We start from the raw sequence: 20,065 nt of genomic DNA, 5'->3' as shown, positions 1-20,065 counted from the left end.
AATAAGTCTAAATTGGATTGCTCCTAGTTTGGGAAGGAATTGACTCAGGAAAATTTTGAGTACTTCTGGGGTAGCGGTCTTTCCTCTACCTCCATACACCCTCCAGTTTATCACTGAATTCTGACCAATGTTGATTGAAATAGTCTGGTAAAGAACAAGATCAAAAATACACAAAAACATTCCCTGTGCTCAGAGGTCCTAGGATCCACAGAGGACTGACCTTCCATATCTATATTTGAATAATTTTCATTCATTCATGCCACAAACACCCAGGCACTATCATGGCCCAGGCACTGTGATAGGCGAAGCTGTAAAAAGTGAGGGATGATGTAATGATTACAGTAATGATAAGAGAGCAGATGGCGTGTAACATTTGTCTAGTCCTCAGCGCCTGCCAGGTGTGGTGCCAAGTACCCTGCATATATCCATGACTTCATCTAAGCCTAGAAGGTGTGTAGCCTCTCCAGTCACTAGAGATGAGGAAATCGAACAATACAGCCCCTACTTTCTCCACATGGGTAGCCAGGGGCAAGCGAGAAAATGAATAACAATTAATAATAGGGTGTGAAGTATGGAGTGATGAAAAGTCTCTCAGAAGCATCTCAGAGCCCACAAAAAGATCATGTCAAAATACCACAAGCCTGCCAAAGAAGGATGATACAACTAAGCTATCAATTTATTGATGACTGAAACATACTCTTGGAACTGTAAAAGACTAGAGACTGAGATTTCTAATGATCCAAGCGAAGAATTTTATTCTAACACCTTGAAGGCATTTATGTTTTAATTCAATGATTATCTGCTGCCTCACATCAGTCTAGCATGTCAATGATTTTAAGTGGTAGAAATCAGACCTAACTCATAGCTCATTTTCCTTTTCAATAGATCTGAGTCACAGGAAGAAAATGAGCTGAGTCAAGGAGTCCATACAAAATTGTTTCAATGATTTATTTTGCTAACAAACCATCTAAAATGACACCATGGATAGTGAAAGGTGATCAGATGCTAAGAGCCTCATGCCACGCTGGCACACAGGATTAGTGTCCTTGGGCTGCTGGAAGGGAAGACCACAGACTGCACGAGCTGTTGTTTTGTAAACAAAATAAATTCATTTCAATTTATGTTCTCACAGTCAGTTCTTCTCCTTGAAGTCTGAGACCAAGGTGTTGGAAGGGCAGGGATGGTTTCTCCTGGGGTATCTCTCCTTGGTTGGGAATGATCACATTTTCAATGTGTCTTCTCATTGCTTCTCCTCTGTGCGTGTGCATATTCCTGAGATCTCTTCCTGTTCTCATAAGGACACCAATCCTACTAGATCAGGGCTCCACCCTTGTGACCTCATTAACCTAAGAAAACAAAGAACGAAAGTGAAGTCGGTACTTGCATCTGACTCTTTGCGACCCCACGGACTGTAGCCTACCAGGCTCCTCCGTCCATGGGATTTTCCAGGCAAGAATACTAGAGTGGATTGCCATTTCCTTCTTCAGGAGATCTTCCCGACCCAGGGACTGAACCCGGATCTCCCACATTGTAGGAGTGAGCCACTTGAGAGAGTATCCGCTGCTGCTGCTAAGTCGCTTCAGTCGTGTCTGACTCTATGAGACCCCATAGACGGCAGCCCACCAGGCTCCCCCATCCCTGGGATTCTCCGGGCAAGAACCCTGGAGTGGGTTGCCATTTCCTTCTCCAATGCATGAAAGTGAAAAGTGAAAGTGAAGTAGCTCAGTCGTGTTCTACTCTTCTCGACCCCAGGGACTGCAGCCTACCGGGCTCCTCCGTCCATGGGGTTTTCCAGGCAAGAGTACTGGAGTGGGGTGCCATCGCCTTCTCCAGAGAGTGTATCTAATTAACCTAATTACCCCCTTAAAGTTCCCTTCTCCAAATACAGTCAAACTAGGGGTTAAGATTCTAACATATGAATGTGGCGGACACAGGCTTCCCAGGTGGCTCAGTGGTAAAGAATCTGCCTGCTGATGCAAGAGACATAAGAGATTCAGGTTCAATCTCTGGGTCAGGAAGATCCCCTTGAATAGAAAATGGCAACGCATTGCAGTATTCTGGTCTGAAAAATCCCATGAACAGAGGACCCTGAGGAGCTACAGTCTGTAGGGTTGCAAGAGTTGGACACGGCTGAACACAAAATGTTTATTTAGTCCATCACTTTCACCTCTTTCCTCCTCCATAATTAGCTTTCCCTGGTTGATTTTGTAACTTCCTTTAGAGGTTGAAGCTTCAGCAGTTATCCATTCAGTCGCATTTCCTTCATTTGGTGATAGAGCGCTGTCTGCTGGACTAGGCTTCACAGATCCTGCCTTGTCTCTGGAAGTGCAGGGGAGAGAGGAGTTCTTCAAGGGCACCTGGGCATCCAGAAGCCTAAGCAGAAACTGGGGGATCCCAGGCCAACGCTGGGTCTTGGGGAGGGAAGTGAGCCAGGCCATCAGCGGGGATTCCGGGGGGCATGGCACAACCTCCTCCTTCTAAGCCAGCATGGTATGGGGTGATCCTGGATTTGCCAGTGGTTGGTGTCCGTGGTGAGGGTGATGGAGCCAGAGACCCTGGAGAGGTCCCGGTCACCACCACTGTGCTCCTTTCAGGCCGTTTTGAGGAGGTGTCCACCCTGCAGTGATTTTCAGGGAGGATTCTTTGGAAGCTTGGCTTTTTATACGTGGTTTTGACGAATGTAAAAGCAAGGACTTTCATGTAGTTCAGTTCAGTTCAGTCGCTCAGTCGTGTTGGACTCTTTGTGGCCCCATGAACCGCAGCACACCAGGCCTCCCTGTCCATCACCAAGTCCCGGAGAGTGAAGCAAAGGAAATGATCACATAAAGGGAGAGGAAAAAGGGCAAGAGGATCTGGACAAGGTACACGTGATGGTGCTTAAGGGTCCCTTCTGCTTCCCCATGAGCTGAAGAGCATCGATGGACCACACCATCGAGCGTGTGGTTGCCTTTCCAGAGAGAAACAGAGTTGGGGAATCCTGTTCCCTCTGTTGCATGCTCAGGATTCATGTCAAAGAACACTGCGACCTTGCTCTCACTGCAGCCCTGTCTGCTCTCATAAAAGTATTTTAGACCTGATGTTGTATGAGAGAAGTAGTTTTTAAGACATCTGTACTGGACTGGAAAAGGTCAGTTTTCATTCCAATCCCAAAGAAAGGCAATGCCAAAGAATGCTCAAACTACTGCACAATTGCACGCATCTCACACGCTAGTAAAGTAATGCTCAAAATTCTCCAAGCCAGGCTTCAGCAATATGTGAACCGTGAACTTCCTGATGTTCAAGCTGGTTTTAGAAAAGGTAGAGGAACCAGAGATCAAATTGCCAACATCTGCTGGATCATGGAAAAAGCAAGAGAGTTCCAGAAAAACATCTATTTCTGCTTTATTGACTATGCCAAAGCCTTTGACTGTGTGGATCACAATGAACTGTGGAAAATTCTGAAAGAGATGGGAATACCAGACCACCTGACCTGCCTCTTGAGAAATTTGTATGCAGGTCAGGAAGCAACAGTTAGAACTGGACATGGAACAACAGACGGGTTCCAAATAGGAAAAGGAGTTCGTCAAGGCTGTATATTGTCACCCTGCTTATTTAACTTCTATGCAGAGTACATCATGAGAAACGCTGGACTGGAAGAAACACAAGCTGGAATCAAGATTGCCAGGAGAAATATCAATAACCTCAGATATGCAGATGACACCACCCTTATGGCAGAAAGTGAAGAGGAACTAAAAAGCCTCTTGATGAAAGTGAAAGTGGAGAGTGAAAAAGTTGGCTCAAAGCTCAACATTCAGAAAACGAAGATCATGGCATCCAGTCCCATCACTTCATGGGAAATAGATGGGGGAACAGTGGAAACAGTGTCAGACTTTATTTTTCTGGGCTCCAAAATCACTGCAGATGGTGACTGCAGCCATGAAATTAAAAGACGCTTACTCCTTGGAAGGAAAGTTATGACTAACCTAGATAGAATATTCAAAAGCAGAGACATTACTTTGCCAACAAAGGTTCGTCTAGTCGAGGCTATGGTTTTCCTGTGGTCATGTATGGATGTGAGAGTTGGACTATGAAGAAGGCTGAGTGCCGAAGAATTGATGCTTTTGAATTGTGGTGTTGGAGAAGACTCTTGAGAGTCCTTTGGACTGCAAGGAGATCCAACCAGTCCATTCTGAAGGAGATCAGCCCTGGGATTTCTTTGAAAGGAATGATGCTAAAGCTGCAACTCCAGTACTTTGGCCACCTCATGTGAAGAGTTGACTCATTGGAAAAGACTCTGATGCTGGGAGGGATTGGGGGCAGGAGGAGAAGGGGATGACAGAGGATGAGATGGCTGGATAGCATCACTGACTCGATGGATGTGAGTCTGAGTGAACTCAGGGAGTTGGTGATGGACAGGGAGGCCTGGCGTGCTGTGATTCATGGGGTCACAAAGAGTCAGACACGACTGAGCGACTGAACTGAACTGAACTGACTGGAGAGGACTCTTGAGAGTCCCTTGGACCGCAAGGAGTTCAGATCACTCCATCCTAAAGGAAATCAACCCTGAATATTCATTGGAAGGGCTGATGCTGAAGCTGAAGTTCCAGTACTTTGGCCACCTGATGTGAAGAGTCAACTCATTGGAAAAGACCCTGATGCTGGGAAAGACTGAAAGCAAAATAAAAAGGGGACCGCAGAGGAAGAGATGGTTAGAGACCATCATTGCGTGGGCATCAATTTGAGCAAGGTCCTGGAGATAGAGAAGGACAGGGGAGACTGGTGTGCTACAGTCCATGGGGGTCACAAAGAGTCAGACACGACTTAAGCAACAACCCATAAATCCTCCTCAGAGAAAACCGAAGAAGCTGCCCTGGGAAATCATGATGCTAGAAACAAAACAAGACGGAAGCAGGCTCTTTGCCCACATGGGTGAACACCCATCGCAAATTCCTCTGCGGTCACCCTGGGCCCCAGCAGGGACTTTCTCAGCATCCAACCCCTCACTATGGAGGGGCCAAGGCCGCAAGGACCCCAGGCTTTTGGAGAAGTAGGGTATCATGGCACCATATTGTGACTGATTTCAACAGGACACAATACACTTTCTAACACAATATTACCCTTTCTGAAACCGGATACGGTATAATTTAGAAACGTCAATACCCACATTGTTCCATCCATTTAACAGCGAAAGACATGAAAACCATGGTTAGCAAGTAACCCATTTAGAGATTTTTAACAACTAAAAAGAGAACAGACATTTTCATCACCAAACAAAGGTTTATGGCCATTACTGATGACCGAGATAAGAAAGTGCTTTCAAATATGAAGACAGGGTAATTTGGAATTCCTTCTTTTCAATGCCTTAGGCTTTATTTTCCAAGTTCTCACTAGGAATATATATCTGTTCCTTTTGTATTCTCTCAAAATCATGGAGTTCCGGATTGACTGAAGTAAATGAATAATTATGTGTCATTATCGTTTAGAAAAAAATCAATAGTTATATACATTATTCAGTTTTTAATTCTGATGAACATAAAAATTATTTTAAAAATCAATAAAGAAATAAAACTTATCTTAAATATTAGTTTTGCTTTAGGCTTGTTTGGTGAGTGAAAACCCTGCCTCATAAAAATTTTTCTGTATCACACAAAATGCTATTTTCTTTCTCAAATTGATTGAAATAAACATCAGCTGGAGAGCTATAGAAATAGAAAATGCTGCTCATGACTTCTATAGAAGAAGCATCTGAAACTTCAGTGTATGTTTTTGGTTAATAACTTATGTCTTCTTCCTGGTCTATCATAAGGTTTAAAATACCGTAGTTGTGTATTCTGTCAGTCTAAAGGACGGTTTATGAGTCTTGGGTTGATCGATGTTTTGATCCGGATAATTCTTTATTGTGAGGGCTCTGCTGTGCAGTGCAGGAGGTTTAGCAGCCTCTCTGGTCTCTCCTCACTAGATCGGACAGTCTTCCCTTCCCAGTTATAACAATCACAAACATCTCTAGACATTTGCCTATGTCCCCTGGGAAAGGGGTATAAAATCACCCTAGGTTGAGAACCACTGCTCTGAATGAGAAAAAAAAAAAATGTTACATTTAAATAATTAGGACCTTGCCACCATTCTTTCTAAACATTAAAAACACAAAGCTACAACCTAAAAAAAAAAAAAAAATCATTTCAGTTGGCCAAAAGAACCAAAACGAATGGTCATTTGCCTTAAGACGGAGCTGCGTCTGCTCAGGAGCCCCTTTCCAGAACTTTCTCTCCCTCCCTTAGAGAACTGTCAGTTCAAATCTATACGAATAGAGTCACAACTTGTTCCAGATCTTATTAATCCCCAAGCTGTTTAAATTTGAAAGCTGCTCCCTGACATAAAAAAAATTCTTGTGAGTCTGTGCTCCCTGCGTTTCATCTGACGCTTCTAGATGACATTTAGATATTTGGTTTTAAAGGACTCCTGCATTCTTCCGTAATCTTGTTATTTGTTTCTCAGGCATGGTCCTCCTGTCTTACGTGGCATGCTGTCTGCTACAAATTATTGTGTTACTGTTCTGCCAGAAGCATCACCCGAAAGGGCTTTTCCTAGCAAACCAGTATCAAAATGTAGACAAGATTATTATAATTTGAGGGTTGGCATCTTCTCTGCCGCAGGGAGTCTTTGTGTTAAATCTCTTTGTTTTTTGAGTGAAACCAGCGTGGAGCAGAGTCGAAAAAGGCGCTAGTAATTGGTATCCCGGTAAAGATCGTTTGCATGTGAGCATTCCACGCCAAGTTATGAGACTGAAGGTGACTGGAAGCCAACATTGGCATATCAGCCTTAGACACACTTAGTCTGGGTAGCTTTACATGCTGATGAGAAAACAGTGCATGGAGTAACTAAAAAATAACTCAAAAAAAAAGGTGCATTCAGGGGGAAAAAGCAAACAAACAAACACATAAACAGGCCAAGCAAGAAACACAGTGTCAGTCCTGGGCTATCCCACTCAAAACATTGAAATAATAGAGTCATCTCTTTCGAGAAAATGCAATTCCTTTTACAAGTTCAGGGGCACCAAATACCAGAAAGGGAGTTATCACTTACTCCCTGGAGGAATGTAAGACATGAGTGCATGTGCTCAGTCACTCAGCCATGTCTGACTCTTTGCAACCCCGTGGACTATAGTCCAAAAGGCTCCTCTGTCCACGGAGTTTTCCAGGCAAGAATACTGGAGTGGGTTGCCATGCCCTTCTCTAAGGGATCTTCCTGACTCAGGGATCTAACCTGCACCTCCTGTGTCTCCTGGCACGCAGATTCTTTACTTCGGTGACACCTGGGCAGTCCCTGAATATAGGATCAGTGCCTGACAATTTTTTTTTCTTTTTGAAATTTGACATTATGCTCAACAAAAAAATTCAGCTACCTTTTGAAATTAAAAGAAAGAAGAGAAAAGTATAGGTATCTGAGTGTGTGCTACATGACAAGATCACGGAAAAGAGAAAATAAAGAACATTTCCCTGATGCAAAATGATCTACAAAGAACAGGGCTGGCTATGTAAGGAGAGGAATAAAGGGGCTCAAAGAACACAGAGAAAAGCTACAGAAGATCCCCAAAGATGTGTCAGAGTTACTTAAAAGGGTATCAAAAAAAGTCTGCTGTGCATGATAGAACAGGAAAACAAGACATGCCAAATCCCCATCCAACACTTATCCCTCAGCTGCTGAACGTGCCATGTCAATTCCCTTAACCCTGTGATAGTCTCTGCACAGCACAAGCCTCCACGCTTGTAGAAAATGAGATGACGCCTAGTTTACAATGTGGAGATGAGAGTCAAATTACGGAAGTACCCCTAAAACCTTTACAACCTAGCAAAGACTAGCTGACCCCCAAGAATGGCTCACGAATCATGCTTTCTTGATTGCGCAGAACAAACACACAAACAAAAATTGTTCTCTCTGGTGTGTGAGGGCCTACAGGCATGCCTAGACACACACAAGTGTTGCTTGTGTGTCTGTGGGGAGAAGGAGGAAGAGGAGGAAGCAAACTTGTAACTTCATGCTTTACACGGGGCAACAAATCTATCAGGTTGAAAGTCTGCAACAAGATACGAGAAAAACATGGACTTTCCTGGGGGTTCAGTGGTAAAGAATCTGTCTGCCAATGCAGGGCACACAGGAGATGTGGGTTTGATCCCTGGGTCCGGAAGATCCCCTGGAGGACGAAGTGGCTACCCACTCCAGTATTCTTGCCTGGAAAATCCCATGAATAAAGGAACCTGGCCTGCTACAGTCCATGGGGTTGCAAAAGACCAGACAAGACTTAACAACTAAATGACAACAACTAAGAAAGCATGGATGAGGTAAGTAATGGTTGGCATTCACAACTTCTCTCAAGGTAGCAATTTGGAGTTTTCCTTCTAAATGAGAAAGAAAGGAAAAGAGAGAGCTTTTATTAAGGAGGAAAATAATTGTAGTTTTAAGCAATTCTAGTACTGTACTGCAGAATGGTGTAAGAATGAAGTGTTGCAGGCAGCCTAGATGGACTCTCCCTCTGAAGTACAAGGCTTGGGGATCTGGAGTCAGTCTCCATCATGGCAGACGTCATGACTTCTGGGAGCTTAGTCCAGGCCCGCCTGAGGATGGTGAGGGCATCACTTTGCCTGCTCCTTGTGGGATTCCCACTTTTGGAAGAATCAGTATACATTGCAGTGATAACAAGGATTGAAAAGTCTGGGGGTTTCTGTCAGAGATGAATAAATATCATTTGGGACTATCCAGTTAGTTTTTTTCCATTGTTGAATCTGCCAATTTTTAGAGCCGAGCAGAACCTAGTCGATCAAACACAGGGCTTCTAGGCACAGATAGAGTCTCCACCCAAATGCTGACAGTGACCTCTGGGCTCCATGACACTGGGGTGTGGAAAATGGGGAACGGAGTTCATCATGGCTTATATTCCCTACACAGTTCAAATGGGGCCGAGTCTATGTGATAACACACATGCGTGATAAATTGCTTCAGTTGTGCTGGACTCTTTGTGACCTTATGGACTGTAGCCCGCCCACCGGGCTCCTCTGTCTGAGAGATTCTCCAGGCAAGAATACTGGAGTGGGCGGCCATTTCCTCCTCCAGGGGATCTTCCGGACCCAGGGATTGAACCTGGGTCTCCCGCACTGGCAGGTGGACCCTTCACCACCAGCGCCACCTGGGAGTAGCTCGTGATAACAAAGGGACATTGTTCAGGAGGAGTGACCACAGCTTGTGCAGCATTAAATATTAACAGCGAATTTGGGGGCTGCGATTTCCTCCTGCTTTATTATTCTGGAGAAGGGGACAGAGTTACTTAGAGTTCCTCCTTTTGAGACATCGTGTCTGCAAGGATTAAACAAGAAGTCATCTGGTTGAGAAGGCGATGGCACCCCACTCCAGTACTCTTGCATGGAGAATCCCAGGGATGGGGGAGCCTGGTGGGCTGCTGTCTATGGGGTCGTACAGATTCGGACACGACTGAAGTGATTTAGCAGCAGCAGCAGCATCTGGTTTGTGTGTTCTGCTTAAGACTGAGCGCCAGTTCCAGGAGAGGATTGGCATTCCCCAAGGAGCGCTCAAGAAAAGAAGGGCCCAGATGATTCCTCCTCTGCTTTAGAAGGAAAAAATAAAAGAAATCTATGCAAAAGAGGTTGGAAAAATAATATCGAGATATGGCATCGTGAGTGTGGCATGACAGTTTTAGCACAGCCTTTTGGAAGAAACCCGTTTATACCTATGAGCACCCACTTAGCTGGCTTTCTCCCATGCCCACCTCCTCTCGCTCCACTTCCTGTCCCAACTCTCTGCTCCCATTGCTTTTTTTTTAAATGTCTTCCAGGGAGATTTTTTAAAATGCATATCTGCTTATTATTACACTCTTCTGATTAAAGGCATCCAGGGCTCTCAATCACTCTCAAGATGAGCTCCAGTTCCTTGTCTTAGTTCAGGAGGCTCTTCCTGACTCATGGTCCCATGAATCTATCACATGCCTCCTTCACTTCCAACCATATTGCAAGACTTTGGGTTTTTTGTATCATACAAGTTCTTCCCTCGTAACTGTTTTGTTGTCTCCAAGTGAAATCATCCCTCTTCTCTTTTCTTTGTCCTTCCAATTTCTACTCATCATTCAGTTTTTCTTTGGGTTTTTTGTTTGTTTGTTTGTTTGTTTTCTGGGGAGGGGGGCAGGGAGAAAAGTTTGTTCCAGGGTTAAGCAAGGAGAATTTGTGGCTCATGCTTAAAAACCCTGAGCTCCATCCTTTGGTACTCCATAAAGTGTCACTGCCCACAAACACCTCTATGTATCCATGGGATCTTTGCATTTCAATTGTTTAATTGTACGTTTCTGCCCCCATTTTACTATAAACTTAAGGAGGCTTAAGGAGCCCCATTTTATTAGACTTTTGGTTGGAGATTTTGAAACATAGTGGATGCTCAATACGTGTTTTTTGAAGAAAGGAGAGGAGAGACAGGAAGAGAAAGAGAAGGAAGGAGGGTGAAATCTTTGCCTTCTGCGTCTCTATTTTCCCTGTCCCGATTAACTCTCTAGTTAGAGGACACATCTGCCCTTGAAATTAATTACCTAATTAATTTACAAAATGCAGTATTGAACACCAATCTTAAGTCAGACGTTGTGTTACCGTGCTATGTAATAAAGATAAATAAGATAGTCCTTGCTCATAAGTGGTTCCATCACTTCCTACCTGTGTGATCTTGGGCAAATTAGTAAATGCCTCTGTGTCCGTGTTCTCTTACTTTTAAATGGGGGCTAAAAATAGCACCTTCTTAATAGGGTTTGTCACAAAGATGTAAAACTACATAGTGATTTCATCTCAGAACAAGTGCTCCCCCCAAACGATTCTCTGTCCCCCACCCCCAATTCCGTCTCTATCTCAGACTGAGGAGGGCGTGTTAGGAGCTGGGGAGGGTGGAGGAAGCTAGAGAGCTCCACATCCTCTTGTGTGATGGCTCCTCGTGCGTTTCAAAGGCCAAGATCACCTGGATGTGGGTCCCTTGACACACATCCTGATCAACTGAATGGGATTTGGGGCAAGTGAGTTAACATCTGTGTTTAAGTTCACTTGCCTATAATATGAGGACTATAGTAATATATACCCCTTTGGGTTTTTCAGAGAAGTAAGTCAGTGCTGGTAGGAACAACCCCAGGACAGGGATGCTATGAGAACTCACTGGGAGTCAGGATAACTCCCCTTCTAACGCGCCTCTGGTCGCTTACCCTGTTTGCCATACCTTTTTTTTTTAACCCTATACCCTGTTCCCTTTGCTCTGTTCCTAACGCCAGCTGCCGTCCCCTGTGGCCACTCCCTGGTCACTGTTTCCATGTTACCTGTCATCACATAGTGATGACTCAGCATTAGTGCAGTCTACGGGATGAACGCTATAAGCCTTCTACACGAAGACGCCTGCATCAGGAGCTACCTGTCTCCAAGGTGTGAGGTCTCAGCCTCTCCCCCTCTTTCGGAGATGTGAAAGCAGATGGTGAAAGTGCTTTGTGATAAGTGATGTCAGAGAGGGATTATGAAGCAGGGCATCGGGGCAGAGAACACAGAGCCGCTCTGCGTGCAGCGTCAGGACGGCTCCAAAGAGGAAGTGACCTTTGCTCCGGGCTCCCACTAGAACCTACTGGAAAAGTGTCACAATGTTGATTCATGTTGATAAAAATGAAAATAGAAAAGAAAAAAAAAAAAGCCAAGAACTCCCACACGGAGTCAGATGTCAGTCACTTGTGTCTGTGAAGAAACCTCAACTATTTATGTCAAAGGTTCCCTGTGAATGACTCAAACAGTGCAATGCCGGAAAAAGATACTCTTACTGGGTCAGAGTGCGAGGATGCCTTTGCAGTGCCTTTTCTCCTGAAATTTTCCTTAAAGCAGAAAGTGTCCTTTTTAGAACTGATTGATTAAGTAAATGGTTAAGAATGAGAATTTCTGTTAATTCATCATCAATTATATATAGATTTGTATTTTGTTCAAAGTTTTCATTTTGAAAAGCATAAACTTGAAGAAGACTCTTGAGAGTCCCTTGGACTGCAAGGAGATCCAACCAGTCCATCCTAAAGGAAATCAGTCCTGAATATTCATTGGCAGGACTGATTCTGAAGCTGAAACGTCAATACTTTGGCCACATGATGCTAAGAACTGACTCATTGGAAAAGACCCTGATGCTGGGAAAGACTGAAGGCCAGAGGAGAAGGGGATGAGATGGTTGGATGGCATCATCGACTTGATGGACATGAGTTTGAGCAAGCTCCAGGAGTTGGTGATGGACAGGGAAGCCTGGTGTGCTGTAGTTCATGGGGCTGCAAAGAGTTGGACACGACTGAGCAACTGAACTGACTGAAGCTTGAGAAGTATAGCACATATATGTGCAAGGCCTACTAACATTTTTTGAAGTCTGTATGGATTCTTGGACCTCTCGCAACAATGTCAAACCCCCCAGGGGTCCCTATCCTATACTTTAGGGTTCACTGATGTAGATTTTAATCAGTACATTCCCATCAAGGGGTTTGTTCAAGAAATCGACAGGCTCCAAAAATTGTATGATTTTAGTCTTAGGAAATGTTTACTTATTTTATGGACTGTTTTATAATCCATAGAAACAACTCTGCCCCATTCATTGATAACTAGAATTAGAATGCGATAATTACTTTGATCAATTCAAATTACAAACAGGCATAATCTGTCCCTGCTTTAAGAGCAAGTTGGTGCCCCTTGTTCCCACGAGCGGTGAGGGGTCTATAAATCAGGAGGAAATTCCCTGCCCCCTTGTGAATGTCTTGTCTCTTGCACAGAGGTAAGCACAGGTGGCGGATGACACGCAGGGTGAATTGCTCGGCAGGTCAGCGCTGCCTGAGTGATCTGTTAGGTGTGGGCATGTACCCGTCAAGCACTACATTTCCAGAATGTCTGAGAATTCGGGCCACAGGGGGCCCAGGAGGTATTTTTGAAGGCTGCAGGCTGGATATGCTGATCCAAACACTCAAGGACTGTGGGTGGGTGGGGTTGGAGGTGGAGCAGAAAACGTTCACAATGTACAGCAATGGGCCACGCTCAAAGAAAAGGTACGTTCAAACCTTCAGCTGTGCCCGTGGTTCCTGTGCTTTCTTCTGCTCATCCCTGCACCTCCCGGGGCTCAGCCTGATCCAGCAGCAGGGCCGAGGCAGGAATGAATCATCGTCAGGGAGTGTCTCAGCACAGGGGGTGAGAGGGCAGTGTGACAAGGCAGCCCTTTGTGTTTCTAATCAGTGTAGGCGTCCCAGTGATGAGATATAATGAGATGAGGCTGTGTTCTGCTCTCATAGAGCCCTGAGTCCACAACCAACTTCTACGATTTACGAGCTGGGCCATCCGGGGTTGTGACAGTGTTTCTTGGACTGTACATCCTCATCTCTAGAATAGGGTCAGGTTCTTTGTAGGATGTGTGCACAGTCACTGAGCTGTGTCCAACTCTTTGTGACCCCAAGGTCTGTATAGCCTGCCAGATTCCTCTGTCCATGGAATTCTCCAGACAAGAATGCTAGAATGGGTTTCCATTTCCTCCTCCAGGGGATCTTCCCAACCCAGGGAAAGAACCCACATCTCTTGCAACTCCTTGCGTTGACAGGTGGATTCGTTAATGCTGAGCCACCAGCGAAGCGCCTTCTTTGGACAGGGTGTGAATCAAACGTGTTCACATGTACTGAGTGCCAGGAGGAGCCTCATGGAGCCAGAGTAGAAAGGGGCAGAAAAGGATAAGCAGTTTCTTCTGAAGCCTCTGAGTCCTTTGCATATTACAGTTTAGTTTCCTTCCATGTGAACTGCTCTGAGTTTCCCTGGATTGTGAAGGATGGCGGAGAAAAGAGTGGCTTGCCAAGGGCATGCTGCACCCTCTCTGCCTTCCTCGAGGGCTGAGCTGCTCCGAGTCTCTCAGAACTTAATGTAAAGCCACACCCCAGTCCTAGATGCAGACACGTCGCTGCCCCTCCATCCTCTCTTTTGGAATAACCTCAGTTTTTCACGCTATCACCCAGTATATGCCGAGGAGCAGGGAATCAAAAAATGCAAGCTCTGTTGACAAGTTCAAGGGGGCAAGGGCATCAAAGGACTGTGAAACCCAAAGGCCAGGCTGTAGACAGATTTCAACAGGATACTAAAGCAAGGATCTAGGGGCAAGACTACTCGGATTGGATTTCAGCTTCACCACCTGCGAGCTGTGTGACCTTGGCGAATGGCTTAATCTTTCTGAATCTCAGCTCCTTCATCTGAAAAATGAGGAGCACAGCTATGCTATCAACCTCGTAGGCTTTTCATGAGAATTTAATGGAATCCTAGATATAAAGGGCTTGGAACAGAGCTCAATTAACATAAGGTGTTAGTGTTAGCGAAGATTTGATACGGTTTAAGAGATGCTGTCAGCTGAAAAGCGGTGCCTGGGGACACTGTAGCAGTAGCCGGGCAGCGGGTATGTGAGGGCCAGTCTGATCATTGTTGTTCAGTCACTTAGTTGTGTTCAACTCTTGGTGACCCCATGGACTGCAGCACATCAGGCTTCCCTGTCCTTCACTATCCCCTGGAGTTTGCTCAAACTCATGTCCGTTGAGTCGGTGATGCCATCCAAACATCTCATCCTCTGTCACCCCATAGAAGAACTTAAAATGCTTGTGGACCATAGCGTATCCATCAGTTTCAAACATACAGCTAGAAGGAAGGGGAAAATGATGGATCCCTAACTGGGACAGAATGCAAACAGGATAGAAGGATCAGGCTGCCTAAATACTGGGGCACATAATGCACACACAATCCTTCTCTCTCTCCACTTCCTGCTGATGGTGGGGGCTGACTTTTGAGCAAAGTGCCCTGAGTCAGTGACACACACCTGCTCCCTTGGACAGTCACAGGGACGAGTAAGCCTGGACAATGACTGGTTTGCCAACCAGCCTGCCAAACAGCCATGGGGTTTATCAGTATTTCTGGGGCAGATGAGTGTCACCCAAGGGTGACTGGCTCATGACCTCATGGATCCTGAGTGCTCATGTGTATTTAGCCTGTCCTAAATATTTAAGACTTCTTCTACAGTTGGTGTGTCATGTCCCATCTGCACTTATAATGTCTTGAATATTTAGTGCTCTGATGGCTTATGTTTATTTAGTTCCTCAAGAAATTTAGGAATCTCTTGATCGTCCCATTCCTTTCTCTCTGGGTTTAGTACCCATTATTCTATTCTCTCAGGACCTAACAAGTTTACAGATATCATCCATCTCTCTTATGAATTTATTTTTCTGTAGCAGAAAGAAAGTTATAAAACAACATGAAAAAAAATGTATATATGGAGCTTTCCTGTGGGGAGCCTGGCTTGATGAAACATTTAAGATGCACAGCTTTCAGCCCTGAGAAATGGCAGATGTGGGGTTCACTCAAAGAGGCTTTGAACTGGGCATCATCTAAGTGGAGATCCTTCCAACAGTCCACATGTAGCCGGGAACATGACAGGCTCTCTGTGACAATTTCCCAAATGAATGAATGCCTTAACTTTGCAAGTGTGAGTGAATTACCCTAAGTGGTGTTTCTATAATTACTTATAAATTTCAGTGTGGCTTCACACCACATGTCTCCTTTAGTTTTTATAGCAATGCAGTAAGATAGGTAGAACAGGATTGATAACACCTCTGCAACAGGTGGAGAGCTGAAATTCTGAAATCTAACTAGCTTAAAATTACATGCCACAAGTCCCAGATTCTAGAACTCAGGTTTTCTGATTCCCAGTTTCTTTGGGCCTTGAGTCTTCCTTCTCTCCTGCTGTTCAACCCCATGTGACAGGAGTTGTGTCATCCTCAACCGAACCAGGGATTCCCAGGACTTCCGGGGTATAAACCATGACCTCTTAGCTGTGAAAGTTTAGCACAGGCGTGAGACTCAGGTGAAGATGAAACAGCCTGCTCCTTATGCAACATGATTAGCTGATTACTTTAAATATACCCCTGCCTATTTTTTATATCTCTGACTTCCCTGGTGGCTCAGTGGAAAAGAATCCATGTGCTAAGGCAGGAGATATGGGTTCCGTCTCTGGGTTGGGAAGATCCCGTGGAGAAGGAAACGGCAACCCACTCCAGTATTCTTGCCTGGAGAATCCCATGAACAGAGGAGCCTGGCGGGCTACAGTCCATGGGGTCGCTAAAGAGTCTGACATGACCAAACAACTAAACAACAACATTATAACCATTATCATTGGTCTGCAGAAATTTCCTTGGATGGCGCAATACTAAAGTGTATCTCTTTAGAAGAGTGGCCTATGTTCATATTTGTAGAGCTTTGAAAAATGGATCGATTAACTGAAAGGCATTTGGAAACAGTGTCACTTTATTCAGCCAGGTAACTGCAAGGTGCTGCAGAGACTTGAGACTCGGAACAGTTTTGCCAAATGGGGGCCTTCCAGAATCCTCCAGTGCTTCGATAATTTGGACAATAGATGCACTCAGAGCCAGACTGTTCTCAAAGCCAGGCTCACTCTATGCAAGCCCACAAGGGAATTCTTTCACACAGCACTCAGATTTGTCCAGGAGAGCTCCAGGAGGCAACTGAGTGAAACAATGCTTGCCGTCAAGAAAAGTCTCCCTCCCCAAAGAAGGATGGAATTATTCCTAGAGAATGAATTTGTAGTCTTTGTACTTCAGAGAAGCTAGACATAAAACAGAGAAGTGTGTATAACCAGGGCTTTTCTGTTCCCCAGAAGGGCAATGCTTCAAGACATTGACTGGGGTCAGTTACTGGAAGTAGTTGTCCAGCCAATGACCCTGGGTGGCCGCTGACGCCTCTGTTCAGACTGGCTTCTATGGTGGAGCCCAGTAATGCTTCAGAACATGTTTTTTCCCCTTTAAGTAACCAGCTGTGGTCATCGACTACAGTTGTAATGAGAAGCCTGTTCCAAATTTAGTATGGATTTCTCTAATTTTAGGCACAGTAAAGAGCCCCAGGAAGGGATTGGTAATGGGTTACAACATTCCTTCACTTTTTTGGCCAATGAGTGTCTCACAGCTGTGTGTATGTGTTTGCACATGTACACGTGTTTGTGTGTGCGCACGCATGTCAGTGAAAGGAGGAGAGAGCAAAGGAGCACAGAAAAAGCAGTGAGGTCATCATCTGCCAGTTTGGTTCTTTATAGAAGCTATGGAGACTTTAGTGCTTTTCAAGAAAATCATGGGTGAAATTTTCAGTGAAATGTTAAATGAAAATAAATGCCTTGATGCTGCGGAAGACTGAAGGCAGGGAGAGGAGGAGGCAACAGGGTGGGGCAGTTGCAGGGCGTCACCAGTTCAATGAATGTGAGTTTGGTCACGCTCCTGGAGATGGTAAAGGGCAGGGAAGCCTGACGGGCTCTGGCCCACGGGATCGCAAAGAGTTGAGCACAACTTAGTGACCGAACAAGAGCAGCATGTGCTTGTGTACATGTCCTTGCAGAATTTTTTCTTAGAAACTCAATGTCGTGGAGAATAGATATTCAACGAGTCATAATGTACTGGTAAAACAATGAAAAAATAGCAGAAAACTGTTTTATCCAAAATATTCTGCTCCGTTTGCCATAGACTGAACAATCTAGTTTTCAGATCTTTGATAGTTTCCAAAAGTAGTAATAAATCTTGTGTCTGGCAACATAAAAATGTCATTAACCTCATGTTGGGAATAATGGGGTAAGAGGATCATACTTTCATTTATGACACGGAAAAAGGAAATAATAGAATTCTTTTCAAAAATGTATCCATCATCATATATATTTGAATTGTTAAATTATCTGTTTATACATATGTATGTATGCATACATACCTCCTAAGTCGCTTCAGTTGTGTCTGACTCTGTGCGACCCTATGGACTGTAGCCTGCCAGTCTCCTCTGTCCACGGAATTTTCCAACAAGAATAAGAATATTGGAGTGGATTGCCATGCCCCCCTCTAGGGGATCATCTCAACCAAGGGATTAAACTCCTGTCTCTTATGTCTCCTATATTGGCAAGTGGCTTCTTTACCACTAGGGCTACCTGGGAAGCCCCAAGTATATATATGTATATATACGTTTTTTTATGTGCAAATAGCAAGAGTCTATACTCTTAATCATTTGGTTTCAATACTTCCTAAAAGCATTTCCTTCAGTTTTCTTAACGACTGTACTTACAGCCCACACACAGTCCACAATCCTAGTTTATGTACATCATTTGCCACTTGCATATTTCTTCATTCAGAGTCTGTACTAGTTTCTGAATTTATTTTGTCCTCAATGGAGAGCCAAAGTATTCTTTCTTCTAGAGAATTCCAAATACAGTGTTATCAACTGAGCCCTATAAGAACTTGGACAGTTAAGCCAGCTAGCACTATGAATGTATGCATTTAATAATCCAATTTTATCAGTCACCAGAAGTTCTACTAAGCATTTACCAAGCATAGTTATTAAATCCTCACAAAATCCTTCCCTGGAGGAGGGCATGGCAGCCCACTCCAGTCTTCTTGCCTGGAGAATCCCTTGGACAGAGGAGCCTGGTGGGCTACGCATCGTGGGGTCACAAAGAGTCAGACACCACTGAAGCAACTTAGCACACATGCACAAAACCCTTGGCCAACGAGCACTGTTGTCTTAATTTTACTGATAACTAACTGAAGCATAAGGAGTTTGATAATAAATTTGAAGGAGAAAACAGAGTTACTAGGTTGTAGACAGAGCAGAAATTTGAAAAAAATTCTTATACTGCAAGAAGTGAATGAGGACTAAAAGCAATAAACATCAGCAAGCTTTCATTAAAAACTGGCTTCCAAACAAATGGTACAAACTTTCCTTTATCCAAATAATAACATTATGACTTGTGAAAACTGAATGCCCCACTTTGACCCTTTAATTCTTAACTCAAAGATAGTGTGTTTACACACCCCAAATTCCATCTGTAAGGTGAATGAAAATATCTTTATTATGTATTCTTCTGTGAATTTTCCATACATAATGTACATATTCAGACCTATGTATTCTGATTTTTTTTTTTTTTTTTTGGCCGTGCCCTGCGCCATGAGGGATCTTGAACATTGGACCACCGAGGAAGTCTCTGTATTCTCATTTTTAAAAAGCCATCAGGGTTTTAAAAACCAGTCTCATTTCTCAAGTTGGGAAAACAGCAATGTAGAGAATATTTATGAAAAGAGAATTGAAGGAGCCAATGTTATTTTTCCCGTTTTTAGTGTCAGAATCTAGGCCTCCTTCAGCCTGCTGCCTCTCCCCCCGCTGCTGAACCTTCTCGGTGATTCACACGCATCATTCCACATCTCCTGAAGCCTGTGCGCCTGGCTCATCTTCACGTCCCAGAGCCCTCTGCTTGCTTTACTCCGCTCTCTTGCGGTTCTCAGCCTTCTGAGCCGTGGCCCCGCCGCCACATTCGCCCCACTGCGTGCTCACCTGGTTCCTGGTGACTGAGACGAGCACTTGGCTTGGTTTGCTTCCCAGGAATCGTTGGACAGACATTTTGCCCATCTTGGAATTGCCTCTTATCTACTCAAGCACCCCAAATAAACACTTGATCTTGGTGAAAACGCTGTTTGCTAAGCTCATGAGTTTCAAGAAAAGTTGCCTACTTCTCTTTCCATCCTCCAGTTTATTTCTGCCCCCAGGTTCCTTCTAGGTAGAAATGTGGAAGGCAGGGCTGCACTGGACTGTCTTCCTCCTTCTGCACATTGGCGTGTGTTGTCATGCTGTCCAGCCCTGAATCTTTACCATCAAAGCAGTTCATAAATCCTAATCTTGCCTATTTTTTTTTTTTTTCCAACCAGACTCTTGTAATTGAGACTTTGTGCCTTAATGGGACATGTATCTACTCAGCTTCCTAAATCAAACAATGTCTTCCTTGGCTAGAAACTGTTTTGAATTGTTATTGTATTTTCTAAAATGAGAGATGAGGAAGTTATTAAAAGAAACTGAAGGGAAACTGTGAACTAAATCAGGTCAGACTGTGATTTTTGTCTTGTTCTTCGGAAAGGTTTTGATGAGGCCTCATGGAGACACCGGTGTATAGGAAGGAAGGGAGGGGAAGCTTGCCTCGTGCAAGGCTGAAATCCCTG

Source organism: Bos indicus x Bos taurus, chromosome 12 (genome assembly GCF_003369695.1).
Source record: "Bos indicus x Bos taurus breed Angus x Brahman F1 hybrid chromosome 12, Bos_hybrid_MaternalHap_v2.0, whole genome shotgun sequence".
NCBI classification, from domain to species: Eukaryota; Metazoa; Chordata; class Mammalia; order Artiodactyla; family Bovidae; genus Bos; species Bos indicus x Bos taurus.
The sequence above is the reverse complement of the archived record's forward strand: the minus strand, read 5'-3'. Positions refer to the sequence as shown.